At 37.6% G+C, this 23,803-nt stretch overlaps 1 long non-coding RNA gene and 1 other non-coding gene across 6 annotated transcripts in view; one reads left to right on the plus strand and one right to left on the minus strand.

Annotated features, from left to right (window-relative positions):
- Positions 1-23,803, plus strand: part of LOC147369852 (uncharacterized) — a 1,128,106-nt gene that overhangs the window by 812,124 nt on the left and 292,179 nt on the right. The window lies entirely within an intron of this gene.
- LOC147369855 (small nucleolar RNA SNORA79) lies at positions 12,316-12,461 on the minus strand. The gene has a single exon (XR_015168698.1). It is a non-coding gene; the product is annotated as a small nucleolar RNA SNORA79 (small nucleolar RNA).

Below are 23,803 nucleotides of genomic sequence, written 5' to 3' on the forward strand. Positions count from 1 at the left end.
TGTTTAATAGCATACATTCTGAAGAGACACTACCCAGCTTTATTGTGGACTCAAATTCCAACTTGTGAAATTTCTCCATGGCATTTCCATGAGGGTTAAGTGAATTAGTATTGTCCGATTAGTTATAACAGAGCCTGGCATCTAGTAAATATTCAATTATTGTTAGCTCTCATTTTGTATTGCTTGGTTTTCTGAAAAATGTTGCTTAACCAGAAAGTAATGCATGATTCAAGAGAAACTAAGAGTTGATGAATCATTTTTTACTTTGAAAAGTAATAAGAGAAATATGGTTATGTAAAACCTTACTCAGTGTAGAGCTATTAAGGAAACTAGGTGGTTCTATGGGACTTGTATTTTGCAGCTATTTAAAGGGAAACCAAAACAAATCACAGAACTCACATAGCTCTAATCCTTTTTGAAAATCATTTTAAATAACTTAAAATATACATTCTTCACTCTTTTCTAATGCCAAATAGGCATTGGACTGCCTTGATCATTAATCAAGGAATGTGATAAATCTGGATTGATGTCTAAGCTGACTTTAGGGGAAATAAAACCTTAAATTAGTCCTAATTGTCACCATTATTTACTTTGAGAGTAGAGATGATACTTAACAATACATAAAATTTGTCATTTATAAATTAATATTTGATCTAGCAATTATACTGTTAGGAATTTGTCAGTGTACATTAAAAGGTTCATCTTTAAATACATGCACAGGATGTTTAATGCAGCATTTTTAATAGCGCATCCTGGAAATAACTTAAATGTTCATCAATAGAGATTAATTAGATCAATTCTTGTACTTCTGTACAATAGAAGACTACTCAGCTGTTAAAAGAAATGTCATAGATCTTAATGCATTAGCATATAAATTGTCACAAAGTATATTATTTTTAAAAATGCAAGATGTAGAAATGTCTATAGAGTGATCCATCAGGCCACCTGTAAGTTTGTATGTGTACACACAGAGGAAGCTCTCTGTATTAACAGGGTTTGGGGAAGACAGTCTAGGGGTTTTCACATTGTGTTGTATGCCTCTTGATAGTTCTGCTAATTTCTAAAGTCATCAATATCTGGTTGATGCTATCATGGGTCATTTCAATTTCTTATTGTTATTTCTCTATATTTAAAAATAGTAACAAATTCTATTTTAAGGTAACAAACTGAACATTTTGATAAAATAAGACATTTTTCTTAGTACATCTGTATTATCGGGTACCCTTCTGTTATATTTTTTTGCCTATTATAATTATGTGGTTATTAATTTACATCCTCTTTTAAACTGTGAGCTGTGCAGAGCTATGAAATTTAACAAAGCACCTAATATTTAATAAATGTTATATTATCCAAAATATACAAAGAGTACATAGACCTCAAAATAAAACATAGATTTAAGATTTAATTTCTTCCATATCTAGTTGATATTCACGGGTATGTTAAATGATACTGAATTTCCAGGAAAACAAAATCATGATAATAATAATTCCTATTTTATGGAACTTAAGTAATGATTACATGATGCATTATATATTTTTTTAAAATGATGCCATTGTGATTGTCACATACGAAGTCTTCAATTAAGACCTATTCCTGATTTCCTTTTTTCTAATCATCAACATTCAGAAAACTAAGATCATGGCATTTGGTCCCATTACTTCATGGCAAATAGATGGGGAAACAGTAGAAACAGTGACAGACTTTATTTTGGGGGGCTCAGAAAATCACAGCAGATGGTGACTGCAGCCATGAAATTAAAAGATGCTTGTTCCTTGGAAGAAAAGTTATGACCTACCTAGACAGCTTATTCCAATTCCAAAGAAAGGAGTGCCAAAGAATGCTCAACTGCTGCTGCTAAGTCGCTTCAGTCGTGTCTGACTCTGTGCGACCCCATAGACGGCAGCCCACCAGGCTGTCCCTGGGATTCTCCAGGCAAGAACACTGGAGTGGGTTGCCATTTCCTTCTCCCATGCATGAAAGTGAAAAGTGAAAGTGAAGTCACGGAAACTACAACATAATTACACTCATCTCACACGCTAGTAAAGTAATGCTCAAATTCTCCAAGCCAGGCTTCAGCAATACATGAACCGTGAACTTACAGATGTTTAAGCTGGTTTTAGAAAAGGCAGAGGAACCAGAGATCAAATTGCCAACATCCGCTGGATCATCAAAAAAGCAGGAGAGTTCCAGGAAACATTTATTTTTGCTTTATTGACTATGCCAAAGCCTTTGACTGTGTGGATCACGATAAACTGTGGAAAATTCTTCAAGAGATGGGAATACCAGACCACCTGACCTGCCTCTTGAGAAACCTGTATGCAGGTCAGGAAGTAACAGTTAGAACTGGACATGGAACAACGGACTGGTTCCAAATAGGAAAAGGAGTACCTCAAGGCTGTATATTGTCACCCTGCTTATTTAACTAATATGCAGAGTATATCATGAGAAATGCTGGGCTGGAGGAAGCACAAGCTGGAATCAAGATTGTTGGGAGAGATATCAATCACCTCAGATATGCAGATGACATCACCCTTATGACAGAAAGTGAAGAACTAAAGAGCCTCTTGATGAAAGACAAAGAGAGTGAAAATGTTGGCTTAAAACTCAACATTCAGAAAACTAAGATCGTGGCATTAGGTCCTATTACTTCATGGGAAATAGATGGGAAACAGTAGCTGACTTTATTTTTCTGGACTCCAAAATCACTGCAGATGGTGACTGCAGCCATGAAGTTAAAAGACGCTTACTCCTTGGAAGGAAAGTTATGACACACCTGCTGCTGCTGCTAAGTTGCTTCAGTCATATTCAACTCTGTGCCACCCCATAGACGGCAGCCCCCCAGGCTCCCCCGTCCCTGGGATTCTCCAGGCAAGAACACTGGAATGGGTTGCCATTTCCTTCTCCAATGCATGAAAGTGAAAAGTGAAAGTGAAGTCGCTCAGCCGTGTCCGACTCTTAGCGACCCCATGGACTGCAGCCCACCAGGTTCCTTCGTCCATGGGATTTTCCAGGCAAGAGTACTAGAGTGGACTGCCATTGCCTTCTCTGATGACAAAACTAGACAGCATATTAAAAAGTAGAGACATTACTTTGCCAACAAAGGTCCCTCTAGTCAAGGCTATGGTTTTTCCAGTGGTCATGTATGGATGTCAGAGTTGGACTATAAAGAAAGCTGAGCACTGAAGAATTGATGCTTTTGAACTGTGGTGTTGGAGAAGACTCTTCAGAGTCCCTTGGACTGCAAGGAGATCCAACCAGTCCATCCTAAAGGAGATCAATCCTGGGTGTTTCTTGGAAAGACTGATGCTGAGGCTGAAACTCCAATACTTTGGCCACCTGATGTGAAGATCTGACTCATTGCAAAAGGCCCTGACGCTGGGAAATATTTAGGGAAGGAGGAGAAGGGGACAACAGAGGATGAGATGGTGGGATGGCATTACCGACTCAATGGACATGGGTTTGGGTGGACTCCGGGAGTTGGTGATGGACAGGGAGGCCTGGCGTGCTGCAGCTCATGGCGTCGCAATGAGTCAGACATGACTGAGTGACCAAGCTGAACTGATCTGATGCATATATATACTGAAGCAGAAAATTATATGATATACCAACTTTTCTTCCAAAGAAGATCCAAGCAGTGGCCAGCAACACAAGTAATTTGAAAAAACAGTACAAAAAACTTTATATAGGACAATATATAATCTAATTATAGAAATGCATATCATTGTTGTTACTGTGAAATAATTATAGTTATTTTCATAGCCACTTTATTATTTACAACTTCAGATTCCCTAGGATTAAGTTTATTGGATCAAACCTTCCACAGATTTTGTTGTTGTTTGTGGAGAAGGAGGTCAGTTTATCTTTGTCTCTTTCTTTTTTAAAATTCATTTATACGTTTGTTAAGTTGGGTTCAGAATTTAAGTTTTAGTTACCAGCTGAGACGTTTACTTTTTCCCCACATAGAGTAAAATCATGACTTCATATTAATAGCCTCATAATATTGCCATTGCCTAGTAGACTAATCACAAAACCACCAGTAGTAGGAAAGATAAGAAAGTGCAGTTATTCGTATATTTGTAATGTTGACATTTGGCATCTAGCTCCATAATGCTGTTTACAAAGTAACTGTCTTTAATATACTTTTCTAATAGGTCAAATATTCCTTCTCACTTGAATATCTCATCCTATATACAGTGCACTAAACTAACAGCTGTTAACCTATGCATACTTAAACATAGTTTGCAAGGTACTTTAGATATTGTAAACATATCCATTTGGTCATTTGCAGAGAATTGTGCCACTACCTGTTATGAGATTTGAGGAGGTCATCCAATCATAGTGAAATTCAATGAAATCTGAAGACTGATTAGAAGAATCTTAACCATAATCACTTGCTACTATTGAAATATATTGGGAGGCATAGATTTTATTATGCTGAAATTTTCACACATGGAGGAACTCCATTTGTTAACAGTTACAGAAGGTGATACGTGGTATTTGAAATTCCACCACAGTATTAAACTCATTGCCATGTGAACTGATATATCTAGTACAGGGTTTTTTTTTTTTTTTTTTTCATGGCTTATTCTTGGTTGTGATTTTTATTAAAGTCATTTAATTTTGATTTTTTAAAAAATTTAATAGTCCACTTGCTATTTCTAAGTGTGTGTTCTATGAAATCACAAATAATAGTATTAGTCATTTCTATTTCTGAAATCAGATCACATGATACCTAAGTATCTCGAGTTTGCTTTATACAAGGGTGTGGTTGGTAGGTGGAAAGGGCTAAAATGAAGCCAGCAGGATAGGAAATCTTTTCAAACAAGTGTGCTCTAATAAGCCCAAGAATTTGGAAACTGCCGTCAAAATCAGAGAGACTTTAGTTAATATCCCTGTTCCACAACTTTTGGACTAAATGGTTTTGGGGATATTCATTCATTCTGTCCTCAGTAACATTTGTTGTTCAGTCTCTAAGTTGTGTCTGACTCTTTATGACCCCATGGACTGCAGCACGCCAGCCTTCCCTGTCCTCTACTGTCTCTTGGAATTTGCTCAAATGCATGTCCATTGAGTTGGCGATGCCATCCAACTATCTCATTCTCTGTCACCCCCATTCTCTTCCTGCCCTCAATCTTTCCCAGCATTAGGGTCTTTTCCCAAGGGTTGGCTCTTTACATCAGGTGGCCAAAATACTGGAGCTTCAGCCTCAGCATCAGTCCTTCCAATGAATATTCAGGGTTGATTTCTTTTAGGATTGACTGGTTTGATCTCTTTGCTGTCCAAGGGACTCTCAAGAGTCTTCTCCAGCACCACAGTTCAAAAGCATTGAACAGCACCGGTAACATTTACACATTGGTAGCTTTGAGCCCAAGGCTTCCCAGGTGGCTCAGTGGTAAAGAATCTGTCTGCAATGCAGAAGATGCACCCTCTATCCCTAGGTTGGGAAGATCCCCTGGAGAAGGAAATGGCAACCCACTCCAGTATTCTTGTCTGGGCAATCCCATGGACAGAGGAGCTTGGCCGGCTGTAGTCTGAAGGATCACAAAGAATCAGGCAAAACTTAGCGACTAAACAACAATAACAACTTTGAGCCCAGCACTGTTATAGGCACTGGGTAAACAGCAGTGGACTGCAAGGAGATCCAACCAGCCCATCCTAAAGGAAATCAGTCCTGAATATTCATTGGAAGGACTGATGCTGAAGCTGAAACTCCAATACTTTGGCCACCTGATGCAAAGAACTGACTCATTAGAAAAGACTTTGATTCTGGGAAAGATTGAAGGTGGGAGGAGAAGGGGATGACAAAGGGTGAGATGGTTGGATGGCATCACCAACTTGAGGGACATGAGGTTGAGTAAACTCCGGGAATTGGTGATGGACAGGGAGGACTGGTGTGCTGCAGTCCATGGGGTCGCAAACAGTCAGACACAAATGAGCAACTGAACTGAACTGAAACAGCAGTGGATTAAGCAAAGTGAATTACTTAAGAGAGATCACAGACAAGTGTAAGAAACAGAGAAGGCACTTAAGTAGTAAGTACAGTGAACCTCCAAAGGAAAATCCTAATCATGTGGATTGAATGAAGGAGGTCTAAGAGAACAGATGTCCAGGTTGACCAAAGAATGAATGGGCCCATTTGGGAGGGGGAAATTCAGAGAAGCAAATATGCCAGAGCAGGAGCCAGCATATGTGGACTCTTCCAGACTGGCCTATTTGTTTGAGAAATTGAGGCAAAACCTAGGAGATCTACATCTTGGAAGGTGGGCTGAAAGGGGAAATTATGACCAAATCCTAAAGGGCCTTGAAAGGAATGTCAGAATTTTGGATTTTTTTTTTTTTTTTCCTGAGAGCATTGCTTAACCTTTCTAAATGCCAATTCACTCAGCTATAAATTAAGATAATATTACCTAGCCTCATGAGGTTTTTATAAAGACTCAATAAGATATATGTTTATAATTTGCTTAGAAACAAGGTCTGGCACATTATAAATATTTTATAGTAGTAGCTATTATTAATTTTCTTAAGGCTGTTATTACTAGAATTCTTATTAAATAAGCCAATTTGTGTGCAGGGCAGAATAAGAGTCAGGAGGGTATCAGGGCTAGTAGGTCAGAGCTCCTCGAGAGCTTATTTGCTAGGGAACAACAGCGCAACTAGATAATCAACTTCAGGAAGAAAGAAGAAGTAAGCATGTTATCATAGCTCTGAACTTGTACAGCCTGGAGCAGTGGCTCTCACCTAAGAGCTGTCTGGCTTCCCAGAGGACATTTGAAGGTGCCTGAAGAACATACTGCTTGGTACAATTGAAGGGAGGATGTAATGGTTAGACTGGGGAGTGTCCTAATATCCTGCGGTGCACAAGACAGCCACCCACAACAAAGAATTGCAACAGTACTGAGTCTGGGAACTCTTCCCCTAGCGCATGCCTGCCAAAGTGGGAACAGAGGTCACAGCTGGCACAGTGGGCTGAAAATGAGTTTATGTCTGTGAAGCTCTCTCCTTATTACTTGCTTGTCTCTATCTTTTGCCTTTTCTGTCCTCTGTTAAACTGGAATACAAACTAAACATCATATGGTGACTTACACGTATAGTTTGCTCTATCTCAAAGCTTCTAAAACATATATCCCTTCACTAGCTAATCAGTTTCAGCAAACCTCTACAGTGGGTGGTAAATGTAGCTGACAATAGCAATCATGTGTTTCAGAAGTGTCAGTGGAGAAACACCGAGATGATGTGGGAGTGTCGAATTTGTGATTTTAGGTGGGGCAGTGTCAAACAGCTGCAAACAATATTGCCAGAATACCCAAATTAAACCCATTAAAAAATACCCATTTTTTAAAAGGATGTAAAGTTCATACAGTAGAATCTGGGTAAAAATAATGTAACAAACGATTTCTTACTTATCTAGACTAAGGGCTTATATAGTCAAACACGTTATTGGTTGTACTATAGCATTCTGTTACCAATCTGAATTTCCTTGGGGATTTCTATAGTTCTATTTGTTGTGATATTGTCTTAATTAATGTCAAGTAATACTAGTGGATAGAAGTGCCCATGTTTTATCATTCTAATTTCAGTATTGAATAAGAGCAAATGCTTCTGCAGTAATTCTCAAAAATAATTTTATGTGATAATTTGCTAAGTAGTCCAGAATATGTTTTAAATATAAACATTTGCGATTAGTAAATACACTCTAATAATGTGTGCAAGAATCAGATACATGTATATTAATATTTATGTGAGTGCAGTTTAATTTTAAATGAGGGACTTCCTTAAATGAGGGTTTCAGGAATCTGTTAGATTCAACCTTTACTTGTTACAATGCAGAGGTGACAAGACTCTCTCCCTGATGAAAAAGGGGTTAGTATTTAGCAAATTTCACAGTTCAAGTAAAAGTTAAGAAACACAAAATAAGCAGAGTTGTTAAGAGCTTAAAAACAATTGTTGTGTTTTTAACCTTATAATTCAAAAATAATAAAAACAGTAAAATATCAGGTTGGGAGGGCCTGAGATATCTATTGGGTTGGCCAAAAGTTCATTTGGATTTTTCTGTAACATCTTATGGAAAAATTTGAGTGAACTTCTTGGCCAACCCAATAAAAGGGAAAAGATCCAGGGTAGTATTTAAAAATACCAATATGGTCATGTCATTCCTCAACTTATCACTATTTCATGATTTCTCATTACTCTTGGTGAAAACAAAAACAAAAACAAAAAATTCCCTAACAGCCTCGGAGAAGGCAATGGCCCCCCACTCCAGTACTCTTGCCTGGAAAATCCCATGGATGGAGGAGCCTGGTAGGCTGCAGTCAATGGCGTCGCTAAGAGTCGGACACGACTGAACGACTTCACTTTCACTTTTCACTTTCACACATTGGAGAAGGAAATGGCAACCCACTCCAGTGTTCTTGCCTGGAGAATCCCAGGGACGGAGGAGCCTGGTGGGCTGCCGTCTATGGGGTCGCACAGAGTCGGACATGACTGAAGCGACTTAGCAGCAGCAGCAGCAATACAGTCTAGTGTCTGGTCTAATCATTTTCTACTTCTCCAGTCCTCGTCAGCCAAATGCCTGCTGCCACAGAGCCTTTGTATATGTTCTTCCCTTTGCCTGAAAGTCTCATTTCAGTTGTTCCCTTATGCTACTCTTGTTTAATCACTCAAAGTCGTATCTCTAAATACATATACAGAGGACCCCAATCTCTCTTTTATATTCCTACCAGAGTGGTCATTTTTCTGTATATTTATGTTCTGATTTCATATAGGAGTAGCCAAGAATTGCAGCAATTTCTATAATCAATTTATCACAGATTTACAAGGTTTACCAGTCATCTCTTGTGATTGCACATTTTTGGAAAAGATGAGCCCACAAGGTAAAAGATTAATAATTATGAATATGACTCATGTTTGTATAGAGCTTTATATCTTACTAAGCCTATTCTAGCATATTGAAAAGCAGAGACATTACTTTGCTAACAAAGGTCCATCTAGTCAGTTCAGTTCAGTTCAGTCGCTCAGTCGTGTCTGACTCTTTAAGACCCCATGAATCGCAGCACACCAGGCCTCCCTGTCCATCACCAACTCCCTGGGTTCACTCAGACTCACGTCCATCAAGTCAATGATGCCATCCAGCCATCTCATCCTCTGTTGTCCCCTTCTCCTCCTGCCCCCAATCCCTCCCAGCATCAGAGTCTTTTCCAATGAGTCAACTCTTCACATGAGGTGGCCAAAGTATTGGAGTTTCAGCTTTAGCATCATTCCTTCCAATGAACACCCAGGACTGATCTCCTTTAGGATGGACTGGTTGGATCTCCTTGCAGTCCAAGGGACTCTCAGGACTTTTCTCCAACACCACAGTTCAAAAACATCAATTCTTTGGTGCTCAGCTTTCTTTATAGTCTAACTCTCACATCCATACATGACCACTGGAAAAACCATAGCCTTGACTAGACAAACCTTTGTTGGCAAAGTAATGCCTCTGCTTTTTAATATGCTGTCTAGGTTGGTCATAACTTTCCTTCCAAGGAGTAAGTGTCTTTTAATTTCATGGCTAAATCACCATCTGCAATGATTTTGGAGCCCAGAAAAATAAAGTCAGTCACTGTTTCCACTGTTTCCCCACCTCTTTGCCATGAAGTGATGGGACCAGATGCTATGATCTTAGTTTTCTGAATGTTGAGCTTTAGGCCAACTTTTTCACTCTCCTCTTTCACTTTCATCAAGAGGCTCTTTAGTTCTTCTTCACTTTCTGCCATAAGGGTGGTGTCATCTGCATATCTGAGGTTATTGATATTTCTCCCAGCAATCTTGATTCCAGCTTGTGCTTCTTCCAGCCCAGCGTTTCTCATGATATACTCTGCATATAAGTTAAATAAGCAGGGTGACAATATACAGCTTTGACGTACTCCTTTTCCTATTTGGAACCAGTCTGTTGTTCCATGTCCAGTTCTAACTGTTGCTTCCTGACCTGCATACAGGTTTCTCAAGAGGCAGTTCAGGTGGTCTGGTATTCCCATCTCTTTCAGAATTTTCCACAGTTTATTGTGATCCACACAGTCAAAGGCTTTGGCATAGTCAATAAAGCAGAAATAGATGTTTTTCTGGAACTCTCTTGCTTTTTCAATGTTCCAGCAGATGTTGGCAATTTGATCTCTGGTTCCTCTGCCTTTTCTAAAACCAGCTTGAACATCTGAAAGTTCACAGTTCACGTATTGCTGAAGCCTGGCTTGGAGAATTTTAAGCATTACTTTACTAGCGTGTGAGAGGAGTGCAATTCTGCAGTAGTTTGAGCATTCTTTGGCATTGCCTTTCTTCGGGATTGGAATGAAAACTGACCTTGTCCCGTCCTGTGGCCACCACTGAGTTTTCCAAATTTGTTGGCATATGTAATCCTTAGTTCTTATTTTATAAAATATCCCTTGTCAATTGCTTTAAATAATTAGACTTAAAAAATAATGAGATCATAATCTTGATCAATTTCAAATAAGAAAGAGCCTGTAGCAGTCATAGAACTGAATCTCTTTTTTGAATATTTGATACACCTACAAACAGAAAATCAAATGATCTGACAAAAGTTAAGAAATGGTTAGTGAGCTCAGCATTCGTGTTTCTTATACCCTTGCTGCTCTACCCCTGCTTTACTTCTTTCTAATTAAGCATGGCTTCTCGCGGAAAGACCATGGATTTCAGAATCACAGGTTGAATTCCTTTTTCCCATGTTCTATCCAAATAATAATCATTAATAAACTAGGTACTCTTTTGTAGCCTGTGTTTTCTTATTTTTGAAATGAGGTTAAAAACAGATACTATACAGGTTTTTTGTGAAGCCTAAATATAGAAAAGTGTGTGAAGTGCCTAGCACAGTGCCTGGGTAATATCAGTTTATTGGTCAATATTTTGTTTCATTCCTCTCTTCTATTTTCTTAAATAGTCCTATTTCATCTAAGTAGGAACCTTTACCACTTATATCAACAAGATAGCTAATGGTAGAAATTGTACATTGTATATAGACGATATTGAACATGATGGAGAAAATATCCTTCTATGAGATGGCTTTCAACACTTTGCCAATCACTTCTGTCTGTGACTATACACTTGGGTTTTCTCCAGAACTAATGAGTACAAGTGTTAGTGGCTACCATGTATGGAATACTTTTCATGTGTCTGACATTCTGCTGAGTCCTTTTCATGCCGTCATCTATGAATTTATCATCCCAACCCTAGGAAGTTTCAACTGTCAGGACGGTTTTGCAAGAAACAGAATTTTATTGTCAAAACTGAATGTTTTCAAACCCTTGTGTAACTTGGCTTAGATTTCAATTATTAGGACCTTTGTGCCACATAACAGTTGAACAAAGGGCAAAGTGTATACAGTGGGCCTTGACTGAAAAGACTGACATACAATTTTGAAATGAATTCAACTTTACCTTTTGTGTGGCTTCACATACATCCAGACTTCTTGGGATAGTGTAGAACAGGCTGAATATCCTCACCCTAAAGACACCTCTCCTATATGGCCCATTCTCTGTTATATACTGGCCTGTGTTTGGTGTAGAAAATTGGACTGTGTCTGTTCTTGGAATATGTTATATTTTTTCTTGCCTCTGGCTTTGCCAGAAAGGTTTCCTTCTCTCTCTAGCTGCCTTTCTGCATCTTCTCCATTTGCCTAAATCTGATAGATTCTTCAGAATAACTCAATTGTCTTCCTTCATGAAGGCCTGCCTGGGTTAAACTGCATTAATTACATTCTCAGGGTTCTAATTTGCTGAAGATATTTTAAAATATTTATTGTACAATTAACATATGTATAAATTTGAAAAGTAAACTAGAATAAGCAAAAAGAATAAAAACAATCCCCTGAAGTTTTATTAGTCAGAAGAAAGCTTTGGTCTTAATTTCCATATAAGAATATATGTAACAGTAAAGAAATATAAGTACACACATACACACTAGAGATGGAAATGGAAACCCACTCCAATATTCTTACCCGGGAAATCCATGGACAGAGGAGCCTGTCAGGCAGTAGTCCATAGGGTTGCAAAAGGGTTGGACACAATGTAGTTAATAAACAACAAATACACACATACATATGTGTACGTATGTGAGTGTTTAAAAATTATTTATCTATTATAGTATACCTTGCTCTTTTGCTGAATATTGTACTATAAAACAAAATATTTAAAAATGACTATCTTTCCATCTGTATTGTACTTTATGCTGCAAGTAATGAATAAGTAGCAAGACATGACTAGTTTCCTACTTACTGGTGTTTTATGATCTTGAGCAAATTACTTATTCTGCTATTTTGTTTTGTTTTGTAATTATTTGACTTCACAAAAATCAGAAGGCACTAACGGACAGCCAGTCTATCCCCATGGTGCCCTGCGTGAAAATAAGTCAGCTTAGATATAATGGACTAAAATCCCACTACTTAAGACTCCAAGCAGTGAGAAAGAGAGCCATGAAGCTGACTATTTTTTTACAAAAAATGTTTAACCTAAAGGGATGTTTTGAGGATTAGTTGAAATAAGGCAAATAAGATATGTAACATAGTACCTGGCACATAATAAGCATTAAAAAATATTAATCACTAATATTATTCCCATTACCAATATGTATTCATTCAACATATGTTAACTATGTGTCCAGAAGTATGCTAGATCCAACTTATAAAATCTTAAAATCTATTTAAGATATTGTCACTATATAACAGTATTTCCACAATTGGCAGTGGGATATGATGGATAAGCATGTGGAAAATTAGAACAGCCAAGACTTTAGTCTTAACAATGAGATAGTGATTCCAAAAAAATCTCAGAGAACAAAATTTCCTATATCTCAGTGACGATTTCATAATGAGCTATCTTGCAACCTGAGAAATTTTTTTTTAAGTCTTCCAGATTCTATAGTAAAAAAGCAAAAACCAAAATAGCTCTGTCATGTTTAGCCACTGCCAATTAATGCCTGGAATTGGATTAACCACCAGAAAACCAGTTCAAGTAACGTAAGACTCAAGCTGTCAGGCAGGGTTAGTATCCTTGGAGAGACCACATACATATCTTGTCAGGGAAAAACAGCCTACAATATCATCTTTTTTCAAGGCACGAGTAAATTCCTGCCTCATCCGTACAAAACCTTCAGACCTCCAAGAGGCCAGAGGGTACAGATTAAAATTCATGCTTAGCAGAAACAGCTTCCGTGCTACTCGCCACACTCTTGTACACAGTATTCAAAAGAGAATCCCAAGGACTTAGCTATTGTCTCAGCTCTGCATTTGAACTCTGTCCATGTACAGGCATAGAGCAGCTAGTGTTTTATGAAGGGCGGGGGCGGTTACATTTCAAGTGCTCGGCATTATCAGAAACCCCTATGTTTGGATTCTTATTAAGAGGGCCACAAAATGTGTCTGCTCTATTCTTTGTTACCTTGAGCCTTTGTTGTCAGGTTGGGAACACTGTTGAATTCTGTTAAACAATGGTGGTGGGAGGGGGAGTGGGACAGGTTTTGAACAAACAACCTTGTGTATGTTTATGTGAATGTGCATGTGTGTGTGTTTCCCAAAGGCCAGAAAACCAAAGGAGACTATTAGAAGAAAATCTTAAAGCAAATCTGTGGGTTACTAGACCCATTGGGGTCTTTACTGATTGTGTTCCACGAGGTTATTTGACTAGAAACACCTGTTGTTTTCTCTGCAGAGCCATTGGGCAGGGAAGGGGTGCAGCCACAGCATACAGATGAGAACACGTGGCTGGTGCATGAACCCTGGTAGGTCGTAGTAAAGCAAGAGTGTAAATACTGGAGTATGCCTTCTTTGTCAGTTCCATGCTACTTTTGGAGAATTTCTGGCATGCACTTCCTCGCATTTGGCACTGTAGTCTATTTTAATAATGTTTATGCTCTTGTTCTGTTCCTCATCCCAACAAGCTGTTAAAGAGAAGCCACATTTAAACGAGCCTCCTTGCATCTTTTGCTGCTACTTGAAGAGGGTAGCAGCCTGTTCCCCAGAATAGTGTGGAAAAGATCTTCTCCAAATAAACTACTTTAATGCTAAGCAAAATGCCACATACATAAAATAGGTAATGCCGAATTATGTAAAATGCTTTTTTCAAGGAAGAGGGAAAAGGACTTAGCACCAAAAAAAAAAAAAAAACAACTGTCAGCATGGGGAATTCCAAAAATAGCCATCAAGGTAGTTTGAACTGCTTAATATTGCAATTACTATTTACTTCTTCAAATTAGTCTCCATTATCTTATGAAAGAATCTTTAGGGTAATTTATTTGACTCTCCGGGGGGCTTGTGACCATCATGAATAGATGTTTAAAGAGCCTTAGAAGACTCTTCTAAAATCTAATTTAGTCTTTGCATCACACACTTTTACTTATTGCTTATCCCCTTCCAAACACCCTCACAATTCAAATTTCTCAAGGAAACCTTTTTCTCCATTAGTGTTAATACATTGGCATGCAGTGGGGAAATTAGCCTTGAGTTATATGTATCGAGAGAAACAACAAAGCCAATGTGCTTTGTTCTTAGCAAGCTCACTTAATCTCTCAGATATGTAAAGATGAATCAGAAAAACAATATGAACCAGCTCATCTTCTTAATTGGAATCATAAAATGAATGTTAGAATTAAAAAAAATAAAAAGTACTTTAGAGAGAGTATTCATTCTAGACCCTTCTTTTGCTATTTGAGAAGAAAGAGGTTCAGAATGCTACAACAACTGATGTAAGATCCCCAAGAAGGTATCTGACAGCATACAAATGATCCAAACAAGAGATGAGTGCTTGATATTTCCAATTTCATTTTCCCATCTTACCATTCTGGCACTTACTATGTGATCATCAGAATCAACTGAGAAAACTCATAAAAATACAGATACCCAGAATTCTCCCTTCAAAGACCTGTGTTAATAGCAATGGTATTGGGCATGAGAATCTGCATTTTGACAAGTCCCCTGAGAAATTCTTAGGATACAAAAATATGGAAAACTTTGTACTCTACAATTCTGTCTTCAGAGATCAAAAACCATTTCTTATCACTTAAGGCTGTATAAAAGTTTCTAAGATGTATCCTTATGAGTTTATTTTTAAATTGTCTGTATTTATATGTGAGACTTTGGGGAAGCCTTGCATTGAGACCTGTGCAGTGTCCATTTATAAGTCAATTTTCCTGGAATCTGCTTTTATATTTATGGTATTTATACGTCTGTCTTCTGTAATATTGCCATTTCTTAGAGTCCATCTAGAGCTTTGACCATTCAATCAACATTCTATTTAGTAAGATATTGAATCCAGAGATGCACAGAAACAGTCCCTTCTGAGATATGCTGCAGGAGCTAATGTCAGGCAGAAGCAGTGAAAATACTTGGCAACTGTCTGAACTATGCTTGCCTTTGTGTGAATTTCCTCGAGATGAGGTAAACTGTATTCTGGCGAGAGATTAACATTTATTTATCTTTATTATTTTTTTAATCACTTCCCACTGGTTCATATGTGTCGACTGTTGACAGTGGTACTAGCTGTGAACTTTACCAAGAAATGGCACCTGTTATAGGGTCAGTTTGTGAAAAGGCTGTGACAGACACTGCCTTTCGTCTTTACAATTTTGGCAGTGCCAAGTGTATTCAGGTACTATGTTCAGTGCCCAGAAAGTTCTCCGCTAAATCAAATGAGTTGAGGGTACCTGTAATCATTTAAATAGAAAGTTTAACTTTCAGGTAATTTTGAGGGAACAATAATGACAAATGAACAAGAGTTGCAAATGACTCTTTTAAAAAGACAGACTTGGCTTCTAAGCTCACGTAGCTTATTTTAGCAATTTCAGAGGCTGTGTACTCAAGTCTCCTGTGAATTGGGCTTTTATACCACCCCATTTGACAATTAAAATGGAAAAACGTGGAAAAAGCCATTGTTTGTTTTTTCTATAGTGTCATCAGTGTGCACTGCACTGAACAATAGTCAGGGCAAGGCAAATAAAGACTCTGCCCTGTGGAGCTTACAATCGAGCAGCATAATACAATGCAGAACAATACAATTCAGAACAAGCATGTAGTGATTAACAGCCTTTCTAAGTGGCATTCTTTGCAGAATAGGAGGGTGTTGGGTTTTTTTTTCCCTAAATCAGTGGGTGGAGGGACAGACAGACATATGTTAATTGAGAAAGCAATTTAATCTATAGGGACTTTGACAGAAGACACAAGTCAGCCTTGGGTGAATAGATTAAGAAGGAATGAAGATTAAGAGGATGGTATGATCAGTAATTAAAGATTTCAGGGCAGCCTATCTCTGCACTGAATAAAGAACTGGGGAGCTCCTGGAAATAGCAAGTGTAGCCACATTATAAAGAAGAAAATAGGAACCAAGGTATTTAATAAAGAGTCCCTTTCTAGTATTTCAGAAAAGGAGATTGGTTTGAAAGCATTCTCAGAGAACAGACAGGGACAACAAGGTGGGCTGTGGGCTTCAAAATGTGAAAGTTTACTTGAGTCTCATAGGGATTCCGGCCTGCAATTGATAAATGAATTTGTAGTTGATTATAGAAGAAGAAAATGGCACTGTTTAGCTAGAATTCTATGTCGAGAGATCATGAATCCAGAGCAATGACTGTGTGAATTTGGACATATCTTGGACCATAAAGCCAGAGTTTGGTTTTGTGTGTTGTATATGTATGTAAGGTGTGAGAAACTACTAGAAGCGAGAAATTATTTTCACTCCAGTAATAATGTCTAATTTTATTGAGAGTGCCCCACTATTCTCAACACTACTTATACTACCTCCTTTACTCTCGCAGCTGTTATTTTTGCTCACATAACTGTTACACACTTCATTTCACAGAAGAGTAAATTGAGTCACAGCACTCTGGCTTCAGAGTCAGTGCTCGAACCACTGTGTGGTAAATTGCTGTCAAAAATTCCAGGTTCCCATTTTCAAGAATAACTTTCCTGGACAGAACCCTCTTGTATTTTCATGGAAGTTAGGGAACACTCATTTCTTTTGCTCTTGTGTGATCCCGTATGTCATTTCCATATATCAGTCTCCCCATTCTGCTCAAAGCCTCTAATCCATTCTAAGAAATGGTAAATTTGGATGAATAAGGTGATATTGTTTGTGTCAACTACAATAAATTTAACATCTACAAATCCAGATAAAATAATAACAGATAGAAATGAACACCATGAATCCACTCAACCCCCATAAAAGAATACCGTAAAACTGGGAAATAAAACATATAATAGATTAAAGCTTGAGCCAATGAAAAATATTAGCAAATGGCTTTTGCTATATTAGCTTCATTGTAGAAAGCCCCAGAGTAGCCTATGACAGCCTAGGTTCAACAGTATCACATCCAAATAGATTAGAGCTACATATAGAACTTAAATAGCTTTCCTACTGTTTATCTCAGATGTAGCAACACCAAAGATGCTTCATGGTATACAGAGGTTCTTTATCTCTCTTTCTATTTTGTGTATTTATCTTTGCCTCACCCAAGCTATTTCTTTATCCCAAGAGCCTTCATACAATTCTGAAATATAATTTTAGGTAATATTTTATTTTAAAATACAGTAGGTCCTAGACCATTATTTAATTCAGATTGGTCAGGAAAACCAACCTCTGCTGTGAAAATTATTAAGACAATCCTAACGAAGTTGAAGGAGAAGGCAATGGCACCCCACTCCAGTACTCTTGCCTGGAAAATCCCATGGACGGAGGAGCCTGGTAGGCTTCAGTCTATGGGGTTGCTAAGAGTCAGACACGACTGAGCGACTTCACTGTCACTTTTCACTTTCATGCATTGGAGAAGGAAATGGCAACCCACTCCAGTGTTCTTGCCTGGAGAATCCCAGGGACGGGGGAGCCTGGTGGCCTGCCATTTATGGGGCCACGAAGAGTCGGACACGACTGAAGCGACTTAGCAGCAGCAACAAAGTTGAGGTCACTAGTTTAAGAACTTGAGAGCAAAATTCCAAGCCTATTTAAGTAGCCTGAAAGTGAAAGTCACTCAGTGTGTCTGACTCTTTGTGACCCCATGGACTATACAGTCCCTGGAATTCTTCAGGTCAGAATACTGAAATGGGTAGCTGTTCCCTTCTCCAGGGGATCTTCCCAACCCAGGGTTCAAACCCAGGTCTCCTGCATTACAGGTGGATTCTTTGCCAACTGAGCCTCCAGGAAAGCCCAAGAAGCCTATCTCACGTTAAATGTAAACTTCCACAACATCTGTGCTCCTTGAGAGCAGATAAAAAATTTTTTTTTCATCTTCTTAGCCCCTAACAAGTGTTTAACCAAATTAAAAAATGAAGGAAACACACGAAATTGTATTAAATGCCATATTTACACAAGCATTCCTAAAACTCTTCAAATGACTTTAAGCAGATATACATTAAACTTTTAATTCTAATAATGCAGACTGTAGATATTATGGGGAAGGGAAGCTAAGAACTCATTTCATAAGCATTACTATCAGGCTTTTTTTTTTTTTTCTTGATTTAACTCTTTTTATTTCTCCATCCTCTTTACATATTCCTCTTCCTAGGTTAAAAAGTTTATCAGACCTTAACCTAAAATGAATATCAAACAACAAAGTCACTATGTTCAATTTCAAACAACTGTGGCATCTCTGTATCTCTCTTTAAAGCTAAAATTCTCAAAAGAAGGTACTACATTTTTTGCAATATATTCCTTCAGTCTTTGAAATAGAGGTCTGCCCTCCACCTTTACTGAAGCATGCCTTTCAAATATAATTAATGATTCATCTTTAACCTTATTTCACTAAGTTGAGGTATAATTTTTATTCACTGGGAAAGCAGAGTCCTAAATATTTTTGACAATGTGTACACTGAATAAACCATACACCTTTGTAGATATATTATGTTTGCCTCATTCCAGATCATTCCCTCATGCCACCTTGCAGGTGTGATGAAAAAAATCAGAATGGTTATTGCCTCTGGCAGAATGTAAAATGCATTCTGATTTCTTTCATCGTAGATTATTTTTTCCTTCTGTAGAACTTAAGGTAAATGAAATCGAACAGTGTGTAGTCTTTTGTATCTGGCTTCTTTGATTCTGCATAACATTTTGGAGTTTCATCAACATTGTCATCTATAACAGAAGTTCATTGTATTTCACTAGTAGTATAACTAGTGTGTGTTTAGTCACTCAGTCATGTCCAACTCTTTGTGACCCCATGGACTGTAGCCCACCAGGCTCCTCTGTCCAGGGAGTTCTCCAGGCAAGAATACTAGATGTGGGTTGTCATGCCATCCTCTAGGGGATCTTCCCAACCCAGGGATCAAACCCAGATCTTCCACATTGCAGGTGGATTCTTTACCATCTGAGCCACCAGAGAAGCCCTGTATAACTAGTAGGTGCTTCCTATTAAATAATCATACTGCACTGCATTAATTAATTATTTTGTTTTGTATATTTGGATTGTTTCCAGTTCAGGGCCATTATGAGTAAAACTATTATGAGCATACCTGTACATGTCTCTTTGTGAACATGTTTTCATTTCTCTTTTGTAAATGCGCAGGAAGAGGATTGCTGAATCATAAGGTAGATATATATTTCACTTTATGAGAAACCTTCAAACAGTTTTCCAAAGTGGACACACCATTTTTTAGTCCTACCAGAAATGAATAAAAGTTCTAATAACCGCATATATTAACAATATTTGGTGTTTTCAGTGTTTTTAATTATAACTATTTTAGCATGTATGAACAATATCTGCATGTGATACTAATTTGCATTTTCCTAATGACTAAAGATCTTGAGCACTTCTTGATTTTATTATTCATTTGTGAACTATCTGTTCAAGAATTCTGCCCATTTTGAGTAGTTTATTATTATGTATATTACTATTATTTATGTATTTGTAGGAAACCCATGCCTCATTCCATACACAGAAATCAATTCAAATGAAGTATGGCATGGAACATTAAAAATTATAAAAATTACATACTATTCTTAGGAAAACATCTCAACAGCATGGGCAGAAATTTCTTAGAGGGAACAGAGAAAGCACTATCCATAAAATAAAATACTGGTGTATCAGATTTCATCAAAATAAAATCCTTCTGCACATCAGTTCAATTCAGTTCAGTCACTCAGTCATGTCTGATTCTTTGCGACCCCATGAACTACAGCACACCAGGCCTCCCTGTCCATCGTCAAGTCACCATTAAGAAAAAGAATAGGCAAGTTACAGACTGAGAGAAAATATTCAAAATGAATATATCTGACAAGTATTTGAATGAGCAATCTATAAATAACTGATGATCTTTTAATTATTAAATATATAGACTTTTCATTTCTTCCTTCTGTGCCTTCCTTTTTCACATCATTTGCCCCTGTTTGACCAATCACTTCTTAAAAAGTGATTTGTCCTAGTTGTTGTTCTTTTTCTTTGGTCATTTTTTATTCTAATTCATTTATTTTAATCATTTTCACTGCCTTTCTTTGAATTATTTTCTGATGTGTTATCCAGGATCATCTCCCTAGTTATTTATTCTTTTCAGTCTAACTTTTCCCTTGAGTGGTCTAAATCTTGCCACTCACAGTATGATCTGTCAACCAGCAGCATGAGCCTCTATGAGCTCTTCAGTCTTGAAGAAGCCCCACACTGCATCACAGATCTGCATTTTAACATCCTCAGGTGGATTCCTATAAATACACATTCAGTTCAGTTCAGTCACTCAGTCATGTCCAACTCTGCGACCCTATGAATCATAGCATGCCAGGCCTCCCTGTCCATCACCAACTCCCGGAGTTCACACAAACTCATGTCCATCGAGTTGGTGATGCCATCCAGCCATCTCATCCTCTGTCGTCCCTTTCTCCTCCTGCTCCCAATCCCTCCCAGCATCAGAGTCTTTTCTAATGAGTCAACTCTTTGCATGAGGTGGCCAAACTATTGGAGTTTCAGCTTCAGCATACACATTAAAGCTTGAGAAAAAGTAGTATTGTAACTTATATCCCTGATTTCAACTGTCTCCTCTGCTGATAATCCTTACATATTTAGTACATGCCATTCTAATGTGGTCCAGATTTATATCTTAGCAAGTCGAGTGCCTCCAGATGGTTGATATCTAAGTAGGTATGTAAAATACAATATGTTCAAAACCAAATTCATTATCTTTCTCTTTTTAAATTTTCATATTTCAGTTCATGATGAGATGAGGGCAAATAATTTTTGTCTAACAATATTAGTGACTTTTCTAAAATAAGGAGATATTGCATAAAAATAAAATGGCATTACATTTCTCAGCTTTTAATTCTATAAGGCAAGGAGGTCATAGACTGAATTATTACAGGAGTAGTATAAAAGAAAAAAATGAAAAATAAATCCTCATAGACTGTATCCCATCAGGCTCCTCTGTCCATGGAATTCTCCAGGTGAGAAAACTGGAATGGGTTGCTATTTCTTTCTCCAGGAGATCTTCCTGACCCAGGAATCAAATCCAGATCTCCTGCATTAAAAGCAGATTCTTTACTGTCTGAGCCGCCAGAGAAGCCAAAATAAATAAAATGCTGAAATATTGTAAATTAAAAAATAGTGATAACATATATTAACTCCCTAAAAGAAAGATTATCATTTATGATCTTCTATTCTAAATAATCCTAGAGTGCCGAACTCAAACAATTTTTTCCACTTACAACCAGTTTAGCAATGTTACATACTGGAGAGGAAATGCTATGAATTTTGTATCTGTTATATGATGTCAGAATATCATCACATTTTTATTCCATCAAAAAATAGTTATCAGCAAACACTGAAAGTTATGTTTTATTCAGCTTTTCCCAGCTATTCAGCTATTTTGTGGTGACAAAAGCAAGCCGTTCAACTTGGATGAGAGGGAGAAATGCAAAAGATTTGATTTATATTATATAAAGACTAAAAATTATTATTGAATTTTTAGTACTGAATTACACATATCCCATAGGTACCGAGTACAATGATGGTTACATTTTTAGTGAAAATATTTTATTTCATCCCAGATGTCAGAACGTCTTCAAAGTCATGTCACAGAAAGGACATTTCCTTACTATTTCTCTAAGGTAAAGATTTAAATTCATGCATCCCATTTTGAGAAAGATTTTTCAGGTGAAGATGAATGCCACTCATAACTCCTTTTCTCCAAAAAAAAGGAGGAGGCAAATGAATTGTCACACTTTCGCTTGATTCTTGGCTAAGTCCATAGAATAACATATCAATAAGCATGACTGAAATATGCTGTTTCCACTGTGTTTATGATAATAATGCCATTAGAAAACATTTATGGAGAGTTTCCATGTGCCTGACTTTATTATCATTATCCCATCAAGTTCATACAACAGCCCTATGAGGCTCAGAGAGTTATAGTGACTTTCTTAAGTTCTCATAGTTAGAAAAATCCTACAGGTTTTCAGGCTAATTTCAAAGTCAATGTTATTAACCACTCTAATGCAAAGGTATCAAAGTTTGTCATCATCTTTTTTTCACCCTCAAGGAGAAAAAAAAATATCTGGAGAAATAATAAAAAAAATAACAGAAATCTATTCTCTCTGCACCTCTGGAGGGTAAATCTTCTGCTCTGTGGAGTCAGAAGGAGAGAATCAGTCAGAGAAATAATAAAAATGATGACAACTGTGTCAGTTCTATAGAGAAGAGGAAAATGAATTACTTCATGGCATCAGGGTGCATTTGGAAAGTAGGACTTCAAGGAATCCTGGAAAGAAATTTTATTTCTGAGTGGTGTGTGATCCTCTCCCCATGCCCCAGTATTAGGCCAAAAAGAATCCACTCATTCCAAACAGGGGTAGATATCCACACAACTCTTTTTCTTTCTCTCTCTCAAACTTCAGCATTAGTATGGACCCCAAATTTACCACTTGTACAACTAGACACATGAGCATTTCCAGCTGAGAAAACGAATTTTTCACACATTGCTGGAATCCTCATCCTGAGCAGACACAGCATCCTCTCCGCACATGGGCTTTCTGAGTGAAATCAGTGCTGCTGTCAGGATCCACGCTTTCAATCTATATTCATCCACACAGCATCGTATCTTCTTGGGGAGGGCATTGTCATACAGTTGAAGCTAAGGTTCTGGCAGGCTTTTATCTTGCTAGTCTATCATTACAATCCCAACTGAACCAGAAGGCCTTGGGGGGTTTTCTGTTGCTCTCAGTCAATCAGTATGGCAGATACCAACTTTTCATAAAGAACTGCTCCAAAGGAGGCAGTCACTGCATGGGGTTTCCGCTTTCAGCATCTCTTCCTCCTCCTACATAAGAAATCTGGAATAATTAATGGGGAAAAAATTAGAAGTGTTAGGTTTTGCAGTATTTGACCAGGTGACAAGTTTCAATTATTGTTTGTAAATTTCTAGTCTTCTCTGGAGCTGCTACCTAATAAACTGCTACTAAAATTAAAGTTCAGGAAGAGCTTTCTGAGCTGTATACTGTTAACTGCATCTCCTTCAGGAGACAGTATTTAGATTCTATGGGGCAAAATGATCCTAGTAATGTGAGATGCAAATAGAACTGGTTAGTTGTATGTATATATATCGCAGTATATACATTTTCCCTGTTATTATTTTTAAAATTTTTTGAACATTGTTTTAGATGTATGTTTCCTGCCTTCTTAAAATATGTTGAATATAATTTAACTTTATTCTAGAGAGCTCAGAACATCACTGTGACTATCCATTAATGGTTATGGAATAATGATGCTGTATTGGATTCTATGCAATTTCATTAAGTCATGTCTTGTTATAAGCCACCATTTCTTTCATTCAGTTGTTCATTCTCTGAATTCCACTTATTTG

The sequence above is a fragment of the Bos grunniens genome, chromosome 7 (genome assembly GCF_055505025.1).
Source record: "Bos grunniens cultivar Pamir isolate PY7600 chromosome 7, Bosgru_T2T1.0, whole genome shotgun sequence".
In the NCBI taxonomy this organism is placed as follows: domain Eukaryota; kingdom Metazoa; phylum Chordata; class Mammalia; order Artiodactyla; family Bovidae; genus Bos; species Bos grunniens.